Genomic DNA, 8,332 nt, shown 5'->3' with positions numbered 1-8,332 from the left:
CGGGGAAACCCCCCCATGGAAAATAAAAAGTGTCAAAGTGGCGGTGCTCGGGTTTCCGGGAAGCGGAGCCGCCCGGGTCTGGCGGTGCCGCTCCGGAGCCGCTGCTCCTCCCGCCGCCTGCGTGGGACGAGCAGCCCCACGGCAGCTTCCAAACGCCTTCCTCCCACCGCCTTGTCCCAGCGTGGCGGCAGCGGGGCTCCCCCGCGGCGCTAGCGAGCCCCTGTGGGAAGGGACCCCACAGGGCTTTCTGTAACTGGATCTCTTCTCTAAGTGCCCCAGAGCAGATCCGTGCCGGGGATGTGGCGCTCCCCGGAGCCACAGCTGCTCTCGGTGTTGTCCCCGTCCCCATCCCCTTCCCAGCTCCCGAAAGCTGCAAAGAGGCTTTTCGTTTTCCCCGCTCCGAGAACAGACCCGAAAGGGATCTGGAGTTCGTCTCTTATTAGGAAAGCCTGCGGGAGCTGGACCTGTTTAGTCTGGAGAAGACTGAAGAGGGGCTCTCATTAATGCATGTAAATATCCCCAGGGCGGGTGCCAAGAGCGTGGGGCCGGACTTTTCAGCGGTGCCCATCAACAGGATATGAAGCAATGGTCGTAAACTAAATCACAAGAAGTTTCACACCAACATGAGGAACAGCTTCTTTACATTAGGGGTGACAGACAGAACACTGGAACAGGCTGCCCGGGGAGATCGTGGAGTCTCCTTCTCTGGAGACGTTCCAAACACACCTGGACGCGTTCCAGCATAACCTCCTCTAGGTGACCCTGCCTTGGCAGGGGCTTTGGAGTAGATAATCTCCAGCGGTCCCTTCCAGCCCGGGGGCGCCCCGGGTGTCCCGGGAAGCGGTGCGGGGACACCTGTTGGCACCGCCGCCGCCGTCACGCGCCGCTCAGCCGGGCGCGCGCATCACGGGACCGGGCGCGCGTGCCACCGCTGTCACCTGCCCGCGCCCCGCGGGGGACAGGGCGGCCCACAGGGAGAGCCCCGAGGAAACGGGGAAGTGCAAGGTCCCCGTTCCCCCCTCCACGAGGCGCCCCCCCCGGTAAACGGTGGGAAAAAGGGGTTAAAGCAAATAGTCCCAGCTGGCGTCCCGCTCTGCCTGGGAACAACCGCTTAACTTAATCCTGGCTGGGTTCCACCCCACGGCATGGCAAATGGCAGCAAACTCTTCGGGGAGGTGAGGAAGCGGCAGCAGCACCGCCGGCGAAGGTTTAAAAACAAACCCAAAAGCAGGGCGTGAGCAGAAATGAGGGATTAAAGGGAGTTCAGTGGAGTGTTGCTGGTGTGACACAAATCCTGCAGGTAACGTGGAGCCCCCCAGACATGTTTGTAATACGGCAAAGCGATCAAAGCGATTAAAGAGCCAATTGGACAGCTAGAAAGAAAGGAATCGTGAAATGGCACAATTTTAAATAAAAGTCTACTTATGAACCACAAAATCATCAAGGTTGGAAACGACCTCCGGGATCATCCAGTCCCACCTTCAACCGAGGACTTTCTCGGGCATCAAGAGATACGTGCATATAGACAGAGGAAGATCCATTATTGCCTAGGTTGAAAAAAAGTAAATAGTCAAGGAGTTTGTTGGTGAGACAATCTGGTAACGAGGATGATGATGCTATTGGAGATGGGAAAGAGGAAATCCAAAGGCTTCCAGTGTTAGAAAGGACCCAACTGGAGGTTTCATGTGCTTGTCATTATTTAAATACTGTGCTAGGAACAGGTATAATGAATGATAAAATTGTAAAGATCAGTGATGTTACCTCTCGGTTGAAAGCATGATGATATGGCTTAATGTAAGAGCAGCAACCTGGAAAATAAAGGGAATTGCCTAAACTCTTATGGGTAGAAATACTGAAAATTTAACTTACTACTTCATCAGCAACAAAAACAATAAAACAGGGAAATATAATAGGAAAAGATACCTAATTTAGAACAGATGGCAGGAAGCTTTTTTCCCCTTGCATGGAACCACAACTGTACAGAATGATCAGTGGGGAATTTTGGTAGGGTGAAAACACCACAGTTATTCTTGCACTCAGCACTTGAAAGCTTTGGTGAAGGAAAGAGAAAATGGGAATGAAATTTGCTTTTTAAATTGCACAGAACTTCTAATTAGTTTCTACTGCCAATTTTAACTGCAACATGAGAAAGCTTTTGCCTCATCATCCACAACAAATTTCTTATAAAAATAACATATCCTAATAAAAAATAGGAGACTGTTCAAACATTAATTCTCTTGCTGTGCAACATTCTGCTCTTTTCCTGTAAGGCAGAGTATTGAGATCAGCCCAAACTATGCAGTACAAAGTCTTTGCAAAGACATTTGCTGGCCTTGCTTTGGAAAATGCAAAGGTCCTTTTATTAGAGAAACAGAGAATCACGGAATGGTTTGGGTTGAATGGAAGGGACCTTAAAGATCATCTAGTTTCAACCCCCCTGCCATGATCAGGGACACCTTCCACGAGATCAGGTTGATGAGGGCCTTGTCCAACCCAGCTTTGAACACTGCTCAGGAACAATGCATCTGTGCAGCAGTGAGCGCCTCCACTGATTTTCAGTTCTACTTGGTGCTTCCTGTTTGCCTTTGTGAGGCTCAAACACCCAGAAGAGGATGTCTTAAGCAAGCTGAAGACAAAGCATGTAATTTCCTCACTGCCATTCTCCCCCTCATCTTCATCATTGAGACTCATGGGTTTTCTGTAACTGGATCTCTTCTCTAAGTGCCCCAGAAGCAGTGATGACTGATCTCCAAAACTACTTAGATGGATTTGGCTTTCACTTCTTGTTGCAATACTTCAAATTTTTTGCTATTTGAACCACACCACCATCTCATGCAGCACTCCACCCGTAAGTTTTTGTGTAGTTTTTTGGTAACACACACTGATGTTTAGCTTGTTTCTGAGGAGGGCTTACACTAAGTTAAGGACTTTTCAGTTTCTCACATCAACCCACTAATGAGTGGACTGGGCATGCAGAAGTTGTGAGGGGACACAGCCAGGACAGCTGATCCCAACTGACCGAAGGGACATCCCATAGCATATGGCATCATGCTGAGTACATAAAGCTTTTGGGAGCAGGCTGGGCATTGGTCAGCAGGTTTGGGTTTGCACTGTGCATCGCGTGTTTTGTATATTCTAACTGGTGGTGGTAGTGTTAGTAGTAGTAGGAATAAGACCTTCCCTTCGATTTCTGTTGTATGTTTCGCTGTCTTTATGCCAACCCATTAATTTTATTTTTTTTCCCCAATTCTCTCCTCCATCCCACTGTGGGGGGCATGTGAGAATGTGACTGTGTGGTGCTTAGCTACCCGCCAGGTTAAACCACAACATAATAAGCAGCACATCTGCACTCAGTGCACTTTGCTCCTTTTGTTCTTAAGTTTGTTTTGGCACTCCTCATTCCCACTATCTCCAGAGGGCTGCACAGAGGAGCACACATAACACAGCTCCAGGCATGGCATTCCCAGCACACCATGGCCTGTAGCAGCCCCGACTTGCCAGTTTCATTCAAGTTTGGATTTCAAGATGATTTTCACTACCCCAAAGACTGGACTCTGAGCTCATCACCCTACTCCTGGAGCTGGGGCTGTAAGTTCAGGTGCATACACCACGATTTGGTCTTTCATATATAGTGCAGGGGGGTGGAAATGGAACTGATTTCATCAGCTCATTCTAGCAGCGTATTTCAGCTGATTCAGAGATGCCAGAAGGTTTAGACACGATTGAAGAAAGCGGATGCTTAAACTCTCTTAACCTGTGACGTGATACTAGTGCCCACTTCTGATCTTTAAGATATGATAAGCTTTGAAAGAACTAGTACAGATCTTCTCAGGTAAATGATTCATTTCTTTATATAAGAGAAAAAAAGGAATTACTGCCATTGAGGGGCTTGGGGCCTTGTGCATTAGTAAGAAATAAACAATAATAGTAATCAGTTTTCATTTCTGTGCCTTTATTTCCTAAACACTCTGTTGTAATTTTACAGATGGGGAAACAGAGCAGGCAGAGGTAAATGAAATTGTGCAAAGGCACAAGCCAGAAGAGAGATGAAGCAAAAAGAAAACCTGGACAGGCAGTTGCCCTGGCATCTGGGATCTCTCTCTTCTCTCCTCAAACCCCTCATCCTACCACAGGTGAAGAACTGCTACCGCTTGGGTTTTGGGAATGGGCAGTTCAGATAACACAGTAGTGAGAAGACAGGGAAACAGAGAGGGAAACAGTAGGAAACAGAGAAAATGCAGTCCAAGAAGAGGTAAGAGAGATAGTAAATGAAATGCAATGCTCAATAACATAGGAAGGATCCATAGGTTTGGAAATCATTAGGAGCAAAACAAACAGGGTAGCCAGAAAGACAATGTAAGAAAAAGCAGGTGAAATTTAAAATGTCCTCGAAAAAGTAAGTTAAGTAACAAGTTATTGCTTTTGAAGAGCTATCCTTTATCAAAACGAATTGGAAGTCTGCCAAAAAGGCAGTGCCTGATGAATGAGCCTAAATGATTATCTGATATAAACTATTTTTATTTTTTTTTTCAGTGATAGAGTTGCATTTGTTTAGTATTTCATGTGGTAAGTAAAGAGATTCCTTTTTAGGAATAAAGATTGACAATCCAGTCAAGAATTAAATGTAGAAGTGAAGGGCTCAAAAGGAAGCCATAAAAATAACTTTTAAAATAATAATTATAATTGTTATAATTGTATTAATTATGAGATAGAGGGGGGAAATATTCAATTTTGGGGGTTCTAAACCAGTCCCATGGCCTTGATCCTTTATTAAAATCCATATCTCTGTAATAAACATTAAAGTCTGTTAGAACTTTGCCTAGGATAAGATGAGCTTGAGACTTTTTCTTTTCTTCCCCACTCTCATTTTTCTTAAGTGAGCACAATCAAGTAATATTGTCCTTTTGAAAGTATCAAGGCAAATGCAAAATGTAGTTCTTCTGTATCCATTATAAATCCAGTTTAAATCTGCTTCATTATTACATAATTAATGTACTTAATTTAAGATCCCTCTGAATACTCCTTCATCTCCTTATTTAATAATCTGCTGTGCTTGCATGTCTGAACCTTGTCTGGTCCCAGCTTCTCCCATTCCTAATCAGCTCTTACGTTGGCAGTAGACTTATACTCTCAACAGCCCCTCTACTTAATGTGATCACAGTTCAGTCTGTGGGCTTGTCTAAAAGGCAGTCGTTCCATTTGTTAATATGTGACCTCCTTTACTTTTAATTTTGGATCTCCACAACCAAGGAAGAATCGTCTATTGTCTTCCAAGCCAGGCAAAGTGAACAGGCTGAGTCAGTCCAGGAATATTCAAGCCTCCCCATCTGTGGTATTGCAGAATTCCAGGGCAATTCCACCAGTTGGTGGAGCTTCTGTCTGGGAAAACAGAGCTATTGTGAACAAAGCATACTGTACATATTTCTAACATTCATAAAAGACTGGGTTTGAATCATTTGAATCTTTCTCAAAATTTCTTCCTTTGGGGCAAAAATTTCCAATGCATGGCCATGATCCAATTATAGTAATTTGGAAAATCTGAGCATAAACCATGCAACCATGTCATTAACTAGTTGTGAAAAGAAAAGATAAATGTTTGACTGTAAGAGTATGGCAGCAAGCTGGATTATATTGGGACTTCATTTACTCAAGACTAGGACTCGGTTTTAGCAGGGCATGGCCTGCCAAATACACCACCAAAGACTAAGACAGGCCTTCCCCTCTTCCTCATCATGACCTCTCTGTGACAAAGACTCCTTTCAAGCAAAGGGGGTGGAATGAGCTCCTCTTTCAGTTTGGAAACAGAGCAGTGATAAACTGGGTGTCCTAACAACCTTCTGTGGTATGCTGCTTCTCATCTAGCAATGTGCTGGCCTAATGTTTTAAAGCAGCTGAGACAGAGCTGCTGTTCTATGCTATCAAACTCTGCTAAGTGTCATTCTGACCAAGATCACACCCTGTTTTCAAGACTTTAGTCACTTTGATCAGCACCAGAAGATGTTACATTTATTTTCTGAACAACAGAATACCTCTGAAGGACAGGATTCTGACTCACAACTAAATCCAATGACATTTTAGATGAAATTAAAAACTGACAAGTTTTTTCTAATGCCCCATGCCCACAAATTCAGAAATACAGATTAATCATCTAACCCTTCACATGCATGCAGGGTGAGGAAAGGGTATGAAACAGACCAACTTCAACACGATGATAAGGGCTGCATCCCAAATCCCACCTCTCTGGAGCAAGGAGATGTAGCTTAGGACAGCAGGAAGTCTTAGGCCAGTAGAACCCTACCTCACCTATGAGATTTTTCAAAGACAGCTGGAAGGAGAGAGGTGCTACTTTCTGTTGACTGTAGATCTGACAATTACAGCACTCCCTAGAAAACAGAAGATCTGTGATTCAGCTCATTTCTTATCTTAAGAAGACTTGATTCCACTCTGACCTTTATCTGAAATAATGGCCTCATCACCAGTTTATTGGTTGTCTAGGAAGGTATGGAAGAGAAAAGGAACTTTAACATAGAAATCATGCTCAGTCAGGCAAGAAAGTTCTCTTAAGGCCATGGCAGTATTTTTATACTGTAGGTCTGTAATATAAAATAACACGAGCCATCCTTGGAGCAGGAATGGATAGGGTAGGCAGATCTCCTCCATCCTAGCAGACAGCCTGAAGCACTAGACTACAGAGCTTGCACACAAACCTGAAAGTGCTTTCACCACTTCAAACAGGTGGTTGAGATACCACCCAGAATGATGTAGGGGTTACAGCAATCTCCTGGGAGATGGGGAATGCAGGTTGAGTTTCCCCATTCCCACCCTTGCCTCCCTGCCCCACACAAACTAGGTGAATCTGAATGTCTTGCTTTCTGTGCAAGTGCTGAAACTATTGAGTTATTGTGTAATTTAGGTGCACCAACCGATTCCTCTTTGGGGTTTCCCTAGAATCTGGCATTTAGGCAGATGAACAGTTGTTTTCTATATCCTGGAGGAAGATAGGAAATTTTATTTAAAAAATGCCAGGAGATACTCTTTGCATAGGAGGTTAGAGTAGGTGCCATTTCTATGGTATTACTGAATCTATCATAGAATGCCCCGGGCTGGAATGGATCCTAAAGATCATCTAGTTCCAACCCCCATCATAGGCAGGGAACCTTTCACTAGACGAGCTTGCTCAAAGCCCCATCCAGCCTAGTCTTAAAGACCTGCAGGGATGGGGAATTCATAGCATCTCTGGGCAACCTATTCCAGTGCCTCAGCGTGCTCACAGTAAAGAATTTATTCCTAATATCAAATCTAAACCTGCCCTCCTTCAGCTTTAGGCCATTCCCCCTTGTCTTGCCACTGTCTGATTTAGGCACTTCTGGATAGATGGCAGCCAGTCAGGATTTCAGAAGTTTGATTTGGGTAACTTAACCCTAAAAACAATGACATTTCAAGGCCTTGGCCCCAGAAATCTGTAGCCTAAAGATGGCTCTGGTCTTGGGGAAGCCAAGCAAATACTGATGAGTTGCCATCACGTTATTTGGCCATAAATGCAAACACATGGCTGGGCACTGGAAGTGAACCCCTCAGCCTCTCCACACTGTCTGCTCCCAGCGTAACCTTCAGTCTCCCCAGTTCTAGCAGCACCCAGCAAACAACCCTCAACAACCTTCCCCCCCTTCCTGGAACTTTATTTCACCCAAGGCCTCCTTTATACTGCTGCAGGCTTCCTCCCGTTGTTGCAGTGCCTGGTTTTATTATTCCAAGTTATCCAATAAGCCCTGGGAATAACATCCTTCTGGCCCTCACTCCTGCACCGCCGCCTCCAGCGAATCAAGCTGTGTACACACCAGTTAGACAATTTGCCTACTGTTGTTCCTGTCCCCTTATCTCTCCCCCCGCCTCGCTGTTTATGCTTAATGGACTGGGAGTTCCTTGCACGAAGAACTTCCTTTTCGCCTCATGGGAAGCACACAGCGTATAGTGAGTGACCTCTCATGTCATAAATAACTGCAGGACAGCAGACCGTGCTCTCCCTAGAGGGAACCGCTGGCTTGGGTCGGTGGGTGAGCAAGTCCCCGGCTCCCTGCACAACACCCATATCTGCCCAAAGCACACAGCACACTCAATGCCACTTTCTAATCATTTTCTCCAAACATCCCATTTCCTGTTCTTTAAATAGCACCTCAAAGATTATTTTAAAGGCTTTCAAAACACTCTTGCCGCCGGTTTTGGGTTTGGAGTGGGTTTTGTTGGTTGGGGTTTTTTTTTAGCCTTCTTGCATGACGATATTTTCACGTCGTGGGAGACAGGAACAGCTCGAGGAAGCTGCGAAGTTGCACGG

Source organism: Parus major, chromosome 2, assembly GCF_001522545.3.
Source record: "Parus major isolate Abel chromosome 2, Parus_major1.1, whole genome shotgun sequence".
Classification (NCBI taxonomy): Eukaryota; Metazoa; Chordata; class Aves; order Passeriformes; family Paridae; genus Parus; species Parus major.
Note: the sequence above shows the minus strand (reverse complement) of the source record.